Source organism: Biomphalaria glabrata, chromosome 10, assembly GCF_947242115.1.
Source record: "Biomphalaria glabrata chromosome 10, xgBioGlab47.1, whole genome shotgun sequence".
Taxonomy (NCBI): domain Eukaryota; kingdom Metazoa; phylum Mollusca; class Gastropoda; family Planorbidae; genus Biomphalaria; species Biomphalaria glabrata.
This window is the reverse complement of record NC_074720.1, coordinates 2916127-2916675: the sequence shown is the minus strand read 5'-3', so window position 1 is coordinate 2916675 and position 549 is coordinate 2916127.

Sequence of the window (549 nt, the reverse complement as noted above, 5' to 3'; positions counted from 1 at the left end):
TACTGTATAGCTCCTCCTACTCGGTCGAAGATGAGCACATTTCTCATTTCCTATCAAATCGAACACGGCTCGTTTTCTCATTTTTCTGGTAGTAGGGCTTTGAGGGTAAACAGGAGAGGGGTCTAGGCGTAAGCCCACATCTAATGGCTTAATAAGGGAGGTATAAGCTTTAAGGCAGTGTTTCCCAAAATGTTCTCTGCGGAACCATAGTCTTCCGCGAGGCCAGAAATTTCCTCTAAATAATCAGAATGTGCGAAGTGTTCCCTTAAGAAAAAAAGTTTGGGAACCACTGCTTTACGGGAAAAGAAGAAGAGGCAGACAAAGGAAGAGATGGAGGAGAACATAAAGAAGGGTTCTAAAGATATAAATGGAGTGAGATAGTTGGCAAGTTATGTGTGGTGCCCCAATAGAAACAAAGAGACCCTTAACCAACCATCTCCAGACTTAAATTACACATTCAAGGATCCCTCTCCAGACCCCTCTCATGGTCTCAAGATCAAGAAAGACCCAATAACTACAGAGGAGGTTACCATGGCCATTGCAGTGCTA